The 17,214-nt window shown below is 47.9% G+C and overlaps 1 pseudogene; it reads right to left on the minus strand.

Annotated features, from left to right (window-relative positions):
* Window positions 1–771: 771 nt before the first annotated feature.
* LOC143383219 (liver carboxylesterase 1-like) overlaps window positions 772–17,214 on the minus strand; it is a 29,404-nt pseudogene continuing 12,961 nt past the window's right edge.

The raw sequence follows: 17,214 nt of genomic DNA on the forward strand, positions 1-17,214 counted from the left end.
TGTCCACTTCTCTGCTTTCCCCCAGGAGCCCTAAACATCATCTGCCCAAAATGACTGCACTCAAATTCTTGCTTCACAGCCCGCTCCCGGGACCTAAGACCTAGACATGCCAGGCCACTGTGACTGTTAATAGGTGTGTATACAAGGGGAACTGTCATATTCTCTTGGTAAATTGGCCCTTCTGTTATTCTATAATGCCCCTCTTTTTCCCTTTTTATATTCAAGTATCCAATATTAATATAGCCACCCAACTTTTTTTTTTTAATACCTTTTTTCTATTTTCAACCTATCTAGATCCTTACATTGACAGAGTACATCCAACCAAATTTTGCTTTAGACGTTGAGACTAAGGATGCCACATGATGTCCCCCTTCCCCACACACGGAAGGGTGAGTTTGTAACATGCATTGCTGAGGGTGTGTCTCAGGGGTCGGGCAGGGTGGCCTCTCCTGCAGATCTCACACGGCCTTAGGAGCAACAGAGAGTGGCCTGGAGCATTTTCTATGGCTAAGGGGAGGGGCGGATGAGCTTATGCAGTTTGGACCTTCAACAGGTATCACTTACAGTGAAGAAGTAAACTGTGACCACATGCTGCTGTCTTCATCTTTGTCACTCTGAGAGGATGGACTCTCTCTAGCAGAAGACGCAGACGCTGATGTGGTCTCCATCATTTATTCTCCAAGTTGAGGCCACAGTGCAAACCTTCCCCACCCAGGCCTCTGCCACCCGACCCCACAGTTCCCAGACTCCATATTAGGACTCCTCTGAGGCCTGCGCACCCCTGTCCTCCGCTCCAGCCTCCCAGGGCTGGCTCAGCCTCCCGTCACAGCTCCCCATGTTCTCTCTGGGGAGGTTTCCTTGAGGCCTCCCTGGCCCTGAGCTCAGTCCAGAAAGCCACTTCCTTGTCTTTCAGCCGCGTAGCTGCCTGGGTGGTGGCGCCAATCTGCAGGTACCCTTCCTCCTGGTCGTATTCTGGCCAGAGGGGCAGCCCGGCTCCATAGGGGTTCCTGGGAACAGAATCAAACAGAAACTCCACAGATCCACTCGTGAGCCCCACGTGTCTTGAGACTGACAGGATTCCCTGGTTTCTCTCTTCCACAAGGCCCATCCCTATGCAGCGTCGGGAGCTCTCCCTGTCCTGGGGCATCCTGCAAGTTCTCAGAGGACTATAGTCACAGGTAGGGGGTTTGTCACTCACACTTTGACCCCTTCACAATAGGTAGGCCCCACCATGTGCCACCCATCCACCCACCCCACCATTGCCACCAGCCTCACCCATGGCGAGCAAAGTTGGCCCAGAATCTCATCACCATCCTGCTGAGCTTGGTCTCCTCTTCTGAGGCGCCCCCTGTTGGGGAAGAAGGAAGAAACACTTTGCTGCTCAAAGTGGGCTGTGGGCCAGCAGCAGCAGCAGCAGCAGCTGGGAGCTTGTAGGGCAGCAGACTCTTGGCCCTGACTCCACACCTACTGGTCCAGGTCTGCATATTACGAAGACCCTGTCCCTTGGTGTGCACAGCTTGAGAACGGCTGGTCGAGGACCGCACTGGGCAGGATGTCCATCCATAAGCCGACTGCCTTTGTCTTCTGGGCCCACTTGCCCTGGCCCTCCACACTCAGGGTCCTAAGGCCACACACAGGGTTCCCTCTACTTGGTGGGACTGCTGACTCTTGGGCCTTTTCTTAATCTCCTACATGCATCCACATTTTCAGAGTCTGAAAAACATCAGACAAGCCACCATCCTCAAGTGTCACCCAAGTGGGAGTCGCCTGGCATGTCACAAGCAGCCATGAGGTGGGTCACAAGTCATCTGCAACTGCTGAGTTGACATTTCAAAGATACTGCGAAAGCTTTTCCTGAAGTATTATGTTATTAAAATTCCAGATAAAATATTTGAATTATAATTATAGACAGACAATGTGACATTCAGGTAAAGGTCAGCACCTGATCTAACTCCCCTCATTCTGTTTCTGTTGTGAGTAGAGAATCCCTCAGTGGCAAGCAGTGGCCCCCAAGCAGGGCTCTGCAGGTGACCCCCCAGCTCTCAGGTCAGGACTCTGAGACTCTGTGCCTCGAGGACCATCACGAATGCACATCCCCCTTCTTGCAGGTGAGAGCAGAGGCCTGCCCAGCGCTGCCCAGCCCTGTTACAGCGAGTCAGGAAGTTCACAGAGAACAGGGGACACTTGCTCAAGGCCAGGAAAGCAAGACTGGAACCCAGGCCCCCTAACTAGCAGCCCGCAAAGAGCTGTTACCTTTTAAAAATGGGGCTCCAAATACCGAGAAGAGCTCATCCCCATGGTCTCCTGTCACCGTGCTGGGTCTCACGTCTGATAAGCAGCTCGGGCCGTACTCAAACTCATACATGTAGGTGGGGGCTCCAGCATCTGAGAAGACACGGATGTGCACACAGGTCACACCACCAGACACGCAGCTGGATGGTCTCGAGGTCTCTGGCTGTGCAGGAAACCCCTGGTGTCAGCCTGGGACAGGAACAGAGCTCCTGCAGAGCCCAGAGACCAGCTTAGGGCTGCAGAGCTGGACAAAGTGGAATTGGGATTTGAGCCAGATATTTACTGAAGCAGAGAATGAATTAATTAAGTGAATCAAATAAATACTGAGACGTGTTTCATTGAGATCACACTAGAGCTCCTTCCCTTCAAAAATCTCTGCAACCTGATAGGAGCCTCCTATTCCTCTGATTTTGAGCATTTCTGAGGTTCTCTCCCATTCAGAGAAGGGAGGAGCAAATCCAAGCTGTTTGTCTGCAAATGAGGATGTTTACAGACAAGTGTGTCCACAGACAGAGCCATCTGCCTCTTGGGTTTCAAGAAAACACAAATCTCCTGGATTCGTATTCTGGTGACCTTGCATGTCCTGCTTCCTGCTTGGCCAGGGGACTGTGAGGTCGTTAGGGTGATACAGTGATGCCCACCACAGAAGGGGCACAGGAGGTGAGCATGCCTGTCCCCACCTCTCTGTTCCCCTTTCCTGCCAGGAAACTGATCCATGTAGGTGGGGCTCCGGCATCTGAGAAGACATGGATTCATGCCACAGTTTGCACGACCTGAGACCCACCTGGATGGCACCAAGGTCTTTGCCTGGTATCGGCACAGGAGAGAAATAGTTTCAGGAAGGCCCCGTGACTAACAGGCTGCACAGCTGGGTGAGGGGGAGGTGGGGATTCAGCCAGATGTTTTTCTCGTGGTCTGCTTTGAACCCTTTCCATTTTCATTCTGTGCTTCTACTCAAGAAGTGTCTGCTGCTCAATCGAATGAACCAATAAAATCTAGCAAATAAAAACACTAGGTTTCATCGAGGGCACACTACAGGTCCTTCATTTCAAGCACATCTATAAGCTGGTAGATGTCTTCTATTTGGCCTATTTTTGAACTTTTCCAGTGCTGTTCTCACCCATTCAGAGAAGAGTGAAGTAAATCCAAGCTGCTTGTCTGGGTGTGAGGATCGTTAACTAAAAATATATGCAGAAGCAGAACAATCTATGTCTTGGGTTAAAACCAAGCTTATGGAATTTGTCCTCTGTACCTTCCTTGTAAGAACTGCCAAAGAAATGTCTTTAAAATGAAATAAAAAGACACTCATGACATGAAAGAAGCACAAAGTCAATGACACAAATAAGACAGAACAGTATTCAGAATACTGTGGGCACGTAATGGTGATGAGCAAGACGATGTCATCTCCAATATAAGGGTCAAAGACAAAACTGTTACTAACAATAAGCTATTATAAATAATCACCTAGTATTATGGTTTAGCTATGAGGTGTGCCCAGAAAGCTCATGAGTAGATCAGGTGAGCTGGAGCCTAATGACTGGGTGAGACCATTGATGGATTAATAATTTGGAAGGTCTAATGTACTGGGTGACGGAAGAGAGAGGAAGGGTGTGGCGGGGAAAATAGGTAATTGGGGGTATCCTACTGGGGTTTATATTTTGTTCCTCACTCACCTCTCCCTCTCTCTCTCTCTCTCTCTCTCTCTCTCTCTCTCTCTCTCCTTCCCAGCTACTATGAAGGCAGCACATACTGAATCTCTGAAACTGTGAGCCCTCAGTCAACTTTTCGTCTTCTAAATTATTCTTATGTCAGGTATTTTAGTCACAGTGATGAAAAAACTGACTAAACCCCTGACTACAGCTAAGATAATTTGCCATTACTAAATGACGTAAATTCTGACGTCAAAACAAAATGCTGGCAGAGAGACAAAACTGCAGAGTTGATAAAATACCTCAATGTTAAGTTGCTGTGAGCTTAAAATAGGTTGCTATAAGTTGAAGATTCGTTCTATATAAGTTTTATGGCAACCACGAAGCAAACATTTTTAGAAGAAGCACAAAATAAAATTAGGAATAAATCAAAGCAAACCACATAGAAAACCATCAAGCTTCAAGGGAAGACTTCAAGAAAAGAAGAATTAAACCAAGTGTTTATGAAAACAACCAGAAAAAAGATAACAAAGTGACATTAAGAAATCAAAAGATGATTACTTTGAATATATACAGATTTAATTGAACAACAAAAAGAAATAGGCTTCTAACAAGAGCTCAGTATATATTCTGCCTCCAAGAGATTCAGTTCACCTTCAAAGACACACACTGAGAGCAAAGGAACGGAAATACACATCATACACAAACGGAAACCAAAAGAGAGTGGAGGTAAGACAATAGGCGTTAAGTCAAATATTCTGAAAGAAGACAAAGACCTCTTGATGAAAGGGTTGTGAGAATTGTAAATAGATATGCAGCCAAAATCAAATCACCTAAACACATTAAAGGAGTTAAAGGGAGAGAGAGATTATAACACAATATTAGTAGGGGACTTCAATACTCCACCTTTAGCAATAAAGTAATAAAAGCTAATGCTAGCAAAGCTATGGAGAGAAGAACCCTGTTCTGTTCCCATACATACTGTTTGTGGGAATGTACACTAGTATCCCCACTATGGAGAACAGTATGGAAGTTCCTTAATAAACTGAAAATAGAACAACCGTGTGATCTAGCTTCACTAGTCTTGCTTCTATATCCAAAGGAAATTAAGTCAGCATACAAAAGAGAGATCTGCAGTTCCACATTTATCCCAGCATTGTTCACAACAGTGAAGATATGGAATTAGCCTGGATGCCCATCAACAGGTGAACAGATGAAGAACATATGGACTACATAGACAAGAGAATATTATTCAGCCATAATCAGAATGAGGTCATTTCATTTTTCAGGACAATGGATGGAACTGAATGACATCCTGTTAAGTGAAAGAAGCTAAACACAGAAAAAAAGAGTATGACAAGTTCTTCTCCTAGGTGGAAAATTTTAAAAAATTAAAAAGATAACGGGGAAGAGAAAGTAGAAGATGGACTGGTGGTGAAGGAAAAGGGGGACCCGAAAGGGGGACTTAGGGGAGTAAGAAGGTAGAGGGGAGAGTCATAGCATGGAATATGCATGTATGGAAATCTCTCAGTGAACTCAATTCATAGGGACAATTAATATGTATTAATGTTTATCAGTTTAAATAAAGTATCGTTTCTGACTATAATGGAATAAAACCAGAAATCAACAATAAGATGAATTTTGGAAAATTGGCAAATTTGTGAAAATCAAACAGCATGATCCCGAATAAATTAAGGGGTCAATGAAGAAATTAAATTTAAAAATATATTTAGACAAATGAAAGTAGAAATGCAGCACACCAAAAATGTATGGCACACAACAAAAGCAATTGTTACAGGAAAGGTTATGCGAGTAAATACCATTATCAAGAAGGATATCTCAAATAAACAACTCAGGGTTAAACCTCAGGGAACAAGGAGAACAAACTAAGCCCAAACTTAGCAAAAGGAATGCAAGAAAAATAGCAGGCAAGAGATGAGTTAGAGAGGATAAAAATACAAAAGATCAACAAAACCAGGACTTGATACTTTTAAAAGATAAACAAAAGTGACAAATCTTTAGGTAGACTAACCTAGAGAAATGAGTTCCCAACAGATGAAAGAGGAGTCATTTCAAATGATACCACAGAAATACAGAGTGTCATGAGACATAAGATGGTGATATGCACACAGACTGGGTAGCCCAGAGGGAATGGATGCATTCCTTATCCCTCACAATCTGACAGGGCTGGCTCAAGATGAAGTAGATCACCTGGACAGATCAATAGTGAGCAAGGCATAGGAATCAGGGATTAAAAAGTCTCCCATCAAAGAAAGTCCAGGACCCAGGGGCCTCGCTAATGAATTATATCAAACATTTAAAGAGATCTAATATCAACCCCCCTCAAATTCTCCCCAAATTTCTTTAAAAAATTAAAGAAAAGAGAGTACTTCCTTTTATGAGGACAACATTACCCTGACACTAAAATAGGACCAGGAGGTTATAAAAAGAGAAAAATTAGAGACCGATATCCTTCCAGAACATAGCAGCAAAACTCTTCAAGAAGATACTAGCAAACCAAATTCAACCACACATTAAAAGGATAATCACACTCAACAAGCAGGATTTATCCCTCGGAGGCAAAAAATGATTGAACAAAGGCAAATCAATAAATGTGATACATCTGATTACAGACTGATGGACAAAATATATATAACTATCACAATGGGTGTGGAGAAAGCATGTGGTAAAACCAACATACTTCCATGATTAAAAAAGTCATCATATTTGGGCTAAAAGGAATGTGCCTCCGCCTAATAATCCTATACAAGAAGCCAAAAGCTAACATCACACTCAATGGTGAAAAATGGAAAGCCTTTCCCATAAAGCGTGCAATAAGACAAGCTATCCACTTGTACCCACAACCTAGTAGTGGAAGTCCTTGACAGAGCAGTCAGGCAAAAACAGAACAGAAAGGCATCCAGGTAGGAAAAGCAGACATTCAACTACCACCATCTGCTTATGAATTGGTCTTATTTATAGGAAATCTTGTCGATCTTATCAAAAATAGATTAAAACTAATAAATGAATTCAGTAAAGCTGAAGGATGTGAAATGAACATATAAAAACCAGAAGCAATTCTAAACACTAACAATTAACTATTCAAAAAAGAAATCGAGACCAACCCCATTTATACTAGCTACAAAAATAAAACTATACAGGAATAAACCTAACCCAGGAAGTATATTCTGGGTACACAGAAAACTATAAAGCATTGATGAAAGAAATAGAAGAAGACACAAATAAATGGAGATTCATCTCATGTTTAGGATGGAAGCATTAATATTGTTAAAATGTCCGTACCTCCCAAAGTGATACGTTGAATCAATGCAATCAATGCCATTCTATATAGCAATAAAAAAATCCTAAAATTCATATTAAATTTTTAAAAAATTTCAATTTTAACACAAAAATCATGAGTGAAAAGAACAAAGCTCTAGGCATCACACTACGAGATTTCAAATGATATGAGAAAGTTACAGTAACTAAAGCAACATGGTATTTGCCACATAAACACACCACATAGGTTCACATGTACACACACACACACACACACACACACACAGTGACCATTAAAACAGGACAGAGAGCTCAGTAATGAACCCAGACTTGTATGTTCAACTTATTTTCAACAAAGGTGCCAAGAATATGCACCAGTCTCTTCTGTAAATGGTATTGAGAAAAATGGGTTTCTACATGCGTCAGAATGAAAATGGATCCTTATCTCACACGGTATAAAAATCAACTCTAAAACTACTAGGAAAAAAAAAAAGACAGAAGAAAAACTGCACATTCCTTCTGGAACCAGCCCTTGAGGCCTGACCCTCAGCATTTTTCCTGTCCATCTATGCTGGGAGGTGTCAGGTGAGACGCCAGAGCTGGTGGGTCACAGTCCTTCTAATATCCAACCACTGGGACTCACCTCTGTGCCCATGGGCCACCATCACAGAAGGGACAGCAAACATGACATCTCCCCACAAGTCCAGGAAAAGGTCTTTCTTTCTGGCAGGGTCATCCTCCTAAATACTTCTCAAAGGCCACTGAAGCCCGTTCCTCAGGGAGCTCCTGAAATGCTTCAAGAAAGAGGCCCCCACCACCTGGTGAGCAGCGCAGTTGCCCCTGACATTCCGAAGGCGCCATTGATCTTGAACCTCCTGAATCTGGTGTGAATCCCTCCCGGGGTGTGAAGTGGGAAAGGCAGGAAAATGAGAGCAGAATCCGGATCCCATCTTTGTTCTGCCATTGGCTTGGTCTCCACTGGCTTCCTCGACTCCGTAGACTCTCACAACAACGGGGTGGGCCTTCCACAAGAGCGACGTGGCCGTCTTCTGGTCCAGCTTGCCTTCAGAGGGTGGAATGCCCATCATCTGTGACAAAATATGGTTCAGCATTTACGAACCATCAGGGATTCAGAGAAAGAACCCAACTGGCCAACAGCCAATCCAACACATGCCCTGGGCCTCGGTGATCATGAGTCTTTGGTGAGTTTGAAGAAACTCAGTGAAATGAAGGGACTTAAATTCAGAATGTCAAGGAGCGGGAAGAGGGTGGCTTAAATAACAGACTAGGGGCCCACGGGTCATCCAGGCAGTGAGGGAAATTTAGACCATGGGAGTGTGGAAGCAAAGGGATCAGGGAAAGAGGGGAACAGATGATACCCCACAGACCCAGGTGCCTGAGGAAACTGAAATTCACCTTTATGGCTTGTTCCTTTGGCGTAACCTGAAATCCTCTGAGAACTGCAGAATGCTCAGCATGTGACGAGCACTCGGAGACTTGACCCCATGCGAGCCTGGCCTCTAGCAGCTCAAGGCCTAGGATGTCCTAGGATGACCCCAGAGCCCTTACCGTGCCTGCTGGGAAAGCTCAGGCTTTCAGGAATACTGTCCTCCTCAGCTAGGACTGTCAGTGGCCAACAGGTCCCTGAGCCTTTTCTAGAAACAGTTACCTAAGAAGGCCTGCAAGGATCAACCCTCGCTCTGCCCTTTAAGGTGCAAAGACCCCATCCAGAACTGTTTCTGCAAGGACCTGAGAGTGTCTTTTCTTAATGTTTTTTTTGAAATATAAAGATTTTGGGGAAAATTCTTGCTCTCCCTCCCAGTCCTTGTAAAAGGATAACCGCTGAACTTGCATGGGGCTGAATTCAATTCAATTCAAACCCGTACTTCCTGTAACGAAGAGAGGAGGAACCAGGTTTTCCTGCAGGTGAGCAAGTTCTGCTCACATGGCCTAAGCCCTCCCACCATGATGTCCTGCTGAGCACTCCCCAGGATTGAGGGGGCTCCCGCCCTTGTTGTGGGGACCTATGTGCAGATCGTGGTGGATTTTTTCCCCCCTGCAATCCCATTACTGAATAAGACCTGTCCTGTGGCTTTAGTTACTTTCTGGCTTTGGTTTTACTTTGTTGTTGGTGTTCGTTTGTTCATTTTTGATAGAAGGAATAGCTCTTCTTCCCTTTTAGGAGCCAATTTAACTCAAGAAGAAGCAACATCCTCTGAATCTTTCCAGTGAGGTGTCTGAGAGCAGCTGTGACAATCCGTGGGCTCTGAGTCCAAGCCCAGGTGGAAGCTGTTGAACCCTAGATGTGACTCTCCCCCAATCCCCAGGCCTACCCTTTCCAGATGGCCTCCATTTCCCAGTCAGCACAGTTAGGATCTCTAGGGGTCTCCAACCTGGATGGTTCAGGATTATTTAATGGGAAGACAATAAAAACTTGCCTGAGCAGAGGGGTTCCTTGGGATGCACCCAAAACAGAATAATAAAGACATTTTCCAAGAAAACGTGACTGGTGCCAGTGGGAACACCTGCCCTGAATTCAGATGGAGCTTGGAGAAGGAAGAGGTCAGAAGTGGGAGGAAAGATCTCTGAGTTTTGGGAGGATACCTTGTAGGTCTAATGTGCCTGTGCATTCTCACCACTGGAAGGGTCCAGCCAAACTCTTGCTTGTTGCAGCCCACCACAGAGGGGACGGTGCTGAAATCCTTTTCAGCCAGAATCTCTTCAGGCATCTTTGGCAGCCCACACCGTCAATCTTTAGGCATCTTTGGCAGCACAGGCAAGGGTAGCTCTGGTGAAGGAAGCAGGCTCGTTTGTTGGATTTATCTGAACAGATAACACCCATGTCCCCTGCCTGCCTGGTGAAGGACTGGACAGTGCAGACGCCCTGTGGCTCTGGGCACAACCCAGTGTCCTAACAAGGGGGTCTATGGCTCAAGACACAGAGGACAGGACTTTGGGGACCTGGTGGTGATAAGGTGATGTTGGCTGGTAAAAGGGAGGTAAATTCTCACCCAAATTTTATATGTGGACGTGACTACTGTGAATAAGCAGGATTGACGTCATATAGTAAATACATTCTGGTTCTTCTCAGCAGTTTTGCCTGGAAGGTTGCACTGAACGCTGGATGAGTGGATACTGAGTCCTTGCTCCAGGGTTACTCCAGACTCAGGTCCTTGTGGCCCTCAGGTCACAACATTTTCATCGCTTTTTTGAATGTGTGGATTCCTACTGAAAGACACACCCTGGGAGCTATCTTTCTCATGAGGATTGGTTACACGGAACATTGACTGATAACAACACCCCAGTTTCCCTGGCTCCTGCCCACCACAGTCCACTGTGCATTTCCAAACTGCATCATCTCGTGGATCCACGAGCTCAGCTTCCTTTCTCTTTTCCCCAGCTGCATCACCCGCCACAGAGGTCACCCCCAGAGGCAAATCCCCTCCTCCATTTTTGGATGCACAGTATTGATGAGCCTCAACCCTGGATTCACAGCCAGGGCGCCCTAACACAAGCCTGAGCAAAACTTACCCGTCACATGCTATATCTTCCACAGGGCACGGCGCAGCCTCCTGGGGCCTAGGGACACAGGAGCGTGGAGACACAGTCTCACCCCTCTGAGCTCAGAGGGGACCCCAGCTGCATGACTCGGACTTCTCATTGCTCTGAGTATATGTTGAGAATGACCATACCATATTGTAAGCTATTGCTTTGGGGGTTTGAATACATTTTACCACATAATTGCATTTACCAGTTCAGAATGTGCAGTTAGTAAGGGTCTGTTGCATCTGTCCAACTATATTTAAGCTCTTTTAGCTAAATGTTCAGCTTTGACGAGGTATTGAGCTCATCACTCAAGGTGCCGAAATTGAGACTTGATTCCCTTTTTGATCTTTTATCGATCAAGACCTGGGCGAAATCCTACTCCAGTGGACTGCCAGTAGGGGGCAGGATTTGCGTGCAACTACTGCTGCCCTGGCAAGGCTGTGGGGTCCGGAGTGTGTGGCCCAGAAGCCAGCAGGAGGAGCAGCTCTGAAGGAAGAGTCTGCAGGGCACACGGGACAGCTGCTGACCATCGACATGGGCTTTCAGGATGACTGTGATGGCAGTGATAATGGCATGAGCAGAGGCACAGGTTATGCAGGGCTGATCCCAGGAACGTCGCAGAGCTCCGGACTTGGAGCCATGCCTGGGGGAGGGGCAGGAGAGCGGGGCAGATGGGGGAGCAGGTTTCCTATAGGACCTGCAGCAGTGCTGGCACTCAGGTATATATTGTGTTGTAAGCAAGGTCAGATTTTAAGAAGGACGGGGACATGCTCTGGAAGGGCAAGTCTGTGACACCACGGGTCATGGGAGTGAGGAGGGAAAGTGCAGGTAGAAAACAATAGGAGTCCAGGCGATGGACAGTGAGGGCCACATGGGGCAGCATCTGGGAGGGGAGCAGTGACATCAGCAAAGTCGGAATGACAGTAACTGCGGCCGTCCACCCAGTGGATGACGTTGGCTGACGTGTGAGGGCCAAGTGCATTGCCTGCTCCAGATGAAAACACACAGGGGCATCGAGCCCTCCTCTATCCCTCACACCTCAGCCCTGTCCACCACCAGGTGCTGCCAGCCACTCCTTCAAAAAGAGCCCTTTGAGCGCCTCCCGTCTCCTGCTGAGTTACAGTCTAAATCCTTCTAGTGACCACCTCAATCCAATCGCCAGGAACTCCTCAGCCTCTCCCCTGCCTCTTCACTCAGCCTCCACTCCACGCACTAGAGTCTTCTGCCTCAGGACCTTTGCAATTGCTGTTTCCTCTGCCAGGAGCACTCCTTACCCAGTTTTCCCCACGGCTGACTTTCTTTCCTCCTCCAGAGCTCACCTCCAAGGTCGTCTGCTCATCAAGCCATCCCTTGTCCCATATATTTACTTTCAGACAAATGGCGAGCTCTGCCCTTTTCCCATTGTATTTTCCCCTTAACTCTAACCGTCATCAACACACTGCAGAGTTTCCGTATTTATTTCTCTGTTGCAATCCCCCCCACTGGACTGGGAGGTTCCAATGTGCGGGGACTCTTGTGTGTGCCACTGCTACATCCCAGCGGCTAGGTCAGTCTGCCCATGGTGAGTGCTTCCCATGGCTTGGTTGAATGGCCACAAAGATGGCATTTCATCCTCACCAGATCTCACTTATCCATCTTCCCAGCCCTTTAAGGGAAGAGCGAGGATCCAGGGGGGAAGCGAGAGGACAGGATGGTAAGATACGTATAGCTAATGCCACCAACCCCTGGCAAATGATGGGGGGAGGAAGGAGGAGATGGGGGATACATGGTAGTCTCCTTAGGGCTGGGAGGAGGACATGTCCTCAGGACCTAGTGCCTGGGATCCCTCCCTGCACAGCTGGTCAAACCCGTGGCCCCCCAGGAGATCCGTCCTCCTCTGCCCTATCCTGTTATCTCTGCCTCCTGAGAGTGGAAGGGTAGTGCTGGCTCCTCCCACAGGGCCCTTTGGGAAGCAGGAGATGTAAACACGAAGGGGAAAGCTTGGCCCAGAGGACACAGACGAGGTGACTGGGAGCACTGGACTGGGAGTCAGGAGAGTGGGTTTCAGTCCTGCCTCTGGCCCACCTGGCTGTGTCACCCTGCAAGTGACCTCCCGTCTCTAGGCCTCAGCCATACACACACAAGGAGGGACTGTGATTCCACAAAGGAGAATTCTTCCATTCATCGTGAATTGGAGCTTAAAGACCTTAAGACTCACAACCTGTAATCAAGAAGCCTCACCTCTTACCTCTTACCAAGTCCTTACCTTTCCAGGATCTCCAAATAAATCAAAACTCAAAAGAAGATAAGACAAAGACAGGGGATGTGGGCGATAAGCCTTCTTGTATAGAAACGGACCCTTTGACTGGTGCCCGTAGCTATCAGGCTCGCCCACCGGGTGCCTCCTTGGCTGGACCCAGAGGAACAGGGCTCCCCTGGGCAGGAGCAGAGGGTAGAGCTGTAGGACAGGGGAGGGGCCGGCAGCAGCCTGGGCAGGAGAGACCTGGGCCCCAGAGTCAGGGCCCTGGAGCCCTGGGGAGGACCCTGCTGTCGGTGCTGGCCTCCTCTCCCACTTACTCCCTCTGGTAACCACCCCCACATTTCCTCTGGGGAAAGGGGCACCATGGTGCCTGGGTGATGGGCTATGGCAACTCCCAGGAGATGGAGCAGGAGGTGGGATGGACGATGAGAGAAAGCACTGCCCTGCCTGGGCTTCCCTCTTCTTTACTGGTGCCTCCTGGGTTCAGGCATCTGCAGGTGACCAGGCTGCTCCACGTCCCTGGACACACAGATGAGTACGGAGTGGATGGGAGCAGTGTCCGTCTCACAGGGTCGACCCCAGATCCATTCCTGAAGTTGATGGGACACACAGTTTCTAAACAGATGGGACAACTATTTCCAGATAAACTAGGTCCTCCGAGTCATATACAGAAGGACTCAAATATTTACTTCTTTCCAAGTATTAAGAAAAAATTATGTCTTAATTCTTGGGATGTCTTGGTCACCTAATTTGATCCCGATGATAACCCAGGACTCAAGCCCCAAGGCCAAACTGGACTCAACCCGTGGAGACACATGCAGAATCCAGTGCTCGGGGCCTTCCCTGTTAGTGCAGAAGTCTTCTCCAGTGTCCACGATGCAGACAGAGAGCCCATGGATTCCCAAGTAGTGACCATCTTTAATTAGGTACACAGAGGCGGCCCACTAGCATGGAGGCACCTACCACATTCGACGTGGTCTCCAAGAGCTCGTCTTCTGATGCAGACAGTGAACCGTGACCACTGACCACTGATGGGGTGGTTTTGCAGCCAGCAGTCACAGCGTTCTGCTGCAGAGATCGGAGGGAAGGTCCCTTCCCTCCCACAATGTGGACAGAGGTGGCAAGTTCTGAGGGCAGCAGCGGGTGACCCCACATCCTTTAGGCCAGCAGGTGGGGCTCAGGGTTGGACAGAACTTCCTCCGACTGACTGGAACTGTGGCCTGAGCCAGTTACACAACATCCATGCCTCTATTAGCTTCTCTCTGTTAAAACTGGCAAGTGCCATCTAGAACCGCATAAACACCCCAAAAAGTGGCCCAATATTCTCAAGGTTGAATGCCTCAGGAGAGTCATCTGAAGTGGGTGTTAAGAGCTTGAAAAACAAAATTCCTCTGCTTTCAAATCTCACCCCCTCCACTCTGTAGCCATTTGGCTTAGAGAAAGCCTCTTAATCTCTTTGTATCTTGGTTTCCCCACCCACAGATGGGGACAATGACTGCACTTATCTTAGAAAAAGAAAGAGTTCAGATTTGTGAAGTGCTGAGGTGTATCCCGAGTCTCCCACGCACTGGAACTTGTGCAGAATCCCAGGAACCCTGGTGGAGTGTGGTTCAAACCTGACCCTAAAGCAGCCCTTCTCCCTTCAGTGACCATGGAGCGTCTCTGTCAAATACGACCACAAGAAGAGCTCTCCCAAGACTCCAGTAGAGCGGAGGAAGGGGCACGAGAACTGTCCAGGCGAGGCCTACCGCAGCCATCATTTCTTCTTGAGCAGCACAGTCTTGAGGGCCAGGCCACTCTCAGAAATGGCCCTGTGGGAGGTTCTTGGCCAGGGAGATAACACCTGGCAGGGGAGTGGAGAGGAGGAGGTTCATGCTCATGAGGAGGGTCAGCAACTCACTCGCTCTTTCAGCCTCCCTCTACCTGCTCCCTCCCCAACACTCACCTGGAGAGTCTGTGGGTGAGGGGACAGGGCAGCTCCTCACCTGTCCTGCCTGCTAACCAGCCTCTGCTGGATCCCTGCTTCCCAAGGGACCCCCGAGCAGGATGAAGCCAGAGCCCAGAGACAGGACAGAACAGAAAGTGTGTGGCACAGGCTCACCATTACTACCCAACCCGGGGTAGACACCCCTGCACTCCCACCCACAAATTCCACATTGGCCTTTCCATGACCCAAAATTTATCATAAGCAAAGTGGTCATGGAGACCCATAAAAATTTGTAAGAATTCCCACACTGCTTATAGTAGTAAAATTTTGAATAACTCAAGTGTCTGATTATGTAATATAATTAGTCATCTAATATGATGAGGTAAAAATCTAATTTTTTTATTCATATCATGGATGACTAGATCATCTTCAAAGATAGCGCTGTGTAATGCTTCATGTTTAGGGAACTGTTGAAGTTATGCTGCAATGTTACAGGAACTTTTTTGTATTAAAATAGTGTAGATGAGAAAATGATTGTAGGATAGATGATAGACAAAAATGTAAAAAAACAGTAGACAAATAAATATCTAAATATTTACAGTGACTACCTTTGGGTGATCAAAATGCAGGTGATGTTTTCTTCCTTCAGTTTCTCCATCGTTTTTATTTTTCTCTACTTTAAAATAAATATATATGTAAATTTTATGTAGTTGAATACTCTACTCAATTATGTAATCAATTGATGTTTGAAAAGGACAGCAATCCTGTGGATACTCTGCTCAACTCTGGGGTAGATGGAGAATTTCTGGTGGCTCCCAGCACCTTCAATAGCTTCCCTCAGTGTCCCCCACAGCCCCAGTCCCCACAGTGGCAAGGCTTCTCACACACCAGGAGGGTCTGTGACCCACATTCCATGAACCGTCCCTCCCCATTCCACATTCCATCCCTCCCCTTCACTCACCTCCCTCAGCCCAAATGCCCCTCATTCCCCGAGACTGATGAACTCCCTCTTGGGCATGAACTAAACATCAGAAGAACTCGGAGGAAGACCTGGCCTTCTGTTGTGCTGATCTGCCTTGGAGCCCACCAAGAACAAGGACCCTCCACACAACTCCTGTCCTTGCCCTTCTCGTTGTAATTATGCCCCCCCCTACTTCCCAACAGAAGTGAGCTGAGTCCTGATGTTAAAATGACTGGGGAGGGGACAGAGGACTCAGTCCAGTGAGAGGAGGAGGAAGGTCACTGTCACAGACCCAGCTAGAGAGGTTGCTGGCCCCAGGACATGAAGCCGAGCTCTGAGCTTCCTGGAGGCCAAGAGGGTCTGCACCTTGGCTCCCCACCATTTGAAGCTGGACAATGAGCAGAGTCGCCCCTGGATCCAAATTTATAACCAAAGGAGACTGTGGCTGGACCCACCCGTCTCCAGGAGGTTCACAGTTGGTCAGGTGCCCGCAGCACTCACAAGAACAGAGACGCTGTCTCCTCCCGCTGACTCTCCAAAGATGGTCACAGAGCCCGGGTCCCCTCCAAAGTTGGCAATGTTGTCCTGGACCCAGCGCAGAGCAGACACCTGGTCCAGGTGACCCCAGTTCCCTGGGCTGTGCTCATCCCCGGTGCTGCGAGATAACAGGGTGGGGTGGGGACCCAGATGTCATGGCAGAGCTCTCAGAACCAGAGATGATGAGGGGACTCTGCATCCATGACACATTTCAGGTCTCCACCTGACTCTCATCCCTGCAGCATTGTCTTACATGGGGTCTCCATTTATTCTTCCAGAACAAATATGCTGAGTGAGCACCTACTATGCGCCCTACACTGGTCTAAGAATTAGAGCATCCCCAGGAACCACACAGGCAAAACCTGATTACACTCAGCTCACACTCCAGAGCACAAACAGATGAAAAGAGAACACAATGTTCATGAGTGAAGATGGTTTGAAGTAATGACAGGTAATGACAGAGGCGGTGTGGGGCGGGGGAGGGCAGGGTTCAGATCTCAGCACCAGGGAAGGCCTCTGTGGGGCAGTGGCATTGGGTACAGACCAGCATGAAGGAGCACAGGTCTTGTAAATGTCCAAAGGAGAAATTCCGGGGAGGAGAAGCAGCAGGTGCGAAGGCCCCAGGGCCAAGGGCACCAAGGTGTGAGTGTAGCTAGAGTGAGAGGCAGCTAGACAGGGCGCTGGAGGCCTTGCAGGGGACTTCTCTGTCACCATCAGTGACCTGGGAGCCCTCAACAGAGGCAGGGCGAGACTCACCCTGTGCCTCTCGTGATCACTGGCCACT

The sequence above is a fragment of the Callospermophilus lateralis genome, chromosome 18 (assembly GCF_048772815.1).
Source record: "Callospermophilus lateralis isolate mCalLat2 chromosome 18, mCalLat2.hap1, whole genome shotgun sequence".
Taxonomy (NCBI): Eukaryota; Metazoa; Chordata; class Mammalia; order Rodentia; family Sciuridae; genus Callospermophilus; species Callospermophilus lateralis.